Here is a 1,280-nt window from a genome sequence, read left to right on the forward strand (position 1 = left end):
GGGCTGGTCGCCCGCTGGTGGCTTCGGTGAGGGGCTGGCTGCAGTTGGGCGCCCATGGTGCCAACAGCAGCTGCCTGTGTGGGTGGGGCTCCCCCTCCTGGGAACGCGGGCAGGGAGTGCCAGCGGGAAGGCTGCGGGATGTTCCTGGGCTGGGCTCCACCCGGCCTCTCCCCAGCATTCCACACGGTCTCATGGCCACAGCCTGGCTCTGCCACACCCTTCCCAGCCATGTGCCCCCCTTTTAAAAAGGGGGTACTTTTATTGATTTCAGAGAGGAAAGGAGGAGAGAGAGAATCATGGATTTCTGTCTCCTGCACGCGCCACACTGGAGAGCTCACAACCCGGGCCTGTGCCCCGACCGCAAATCGAACCGTGACCTTCTGGTTCATAGGTTGATGCTCAAGCTCTGAGCCACGCCGGCAGGGAGCCAGGTGCCCCCTGAAGCAGAGCCAGGACTGTTCTCAGATCTGGGCAGAAGGCTGAGGGGGGGTCTGGGGAGACACCAGGCCTGAGTCCAGGACGGTTCCAGGCAGGGCCCTAGGCTTGGGGGTCAGGCGGAGAGGGAGGGTGGGGTTGGAGGAGGTGAATGGACTGGATGATGGAGTGGCTGTCACAGGGTCCTCAGAGCCTGGCCTGGAGGCGGAGAGCAGTGACCAGTGCCGCTGGGGTGTTGGCCCTCAGAGCGGCAGCAGCGGCACCCCGCGGAGGTTGCTGGAATGCGGGGTCTCAGGCCGACACTGACCAGGGCCCCAGGCAGCCACAGTGAAGATCCAGACACAGGTCCAAAGCCAGCTTTCAGCTCCGCGTGCCTCAGTTTCCCCATTAAAGGGGCTGGGCACCACCCTGCCTGCCCAGACCAGACCAGGGCAGGGCCGTACCCCCCAGGCCCTCAGAGTGGGCTGTACCCCATAGACTGCCCTCCCTGGGCCTGCTTTTTTTTTTTAATTTTTTTATTGACGTCAGAGAGGAAAGGTGAGGGAGAGAAACATCCATGATGAGAGAGAATCATTGATCGGCTGCCTCCTGCACGCCCCTCACTGGGGAGCGAGCCTACAACCCAGGCCTGTGCCCTGACCTCCTGGTTCTAAGGTCGACACCTAACCACTGAGCCCCGCTAGCAGCCAGCTGGGCTGCGCCTGCCTCTTGCTCCCGACCCGGCCGGGGGCTGCTGGCTCAGTGAGGGGCACCGTGACCTTCGAGAGCACCCCGGGCGCTGGGGGTGGGGCCAGCCAGGCGCCCGAGTCAGGTGGCCCCGCTCCCCAAGCGCATCTCCAGCTAAA

Source organism: Myotis davidii, unplaced genomic scaffold (genome assembly GCF_000327345.1).
Source record: "Myotis davidii unplaced genomic scaffold, ASM32734v1 scaffold1509, whole genome shotgun sequence".
NCBI lineage: Eukaryota > Metazoa > Chordata > Mammalia > Chiroptera > Vespertilionidae > Myotis > Myotis davidii.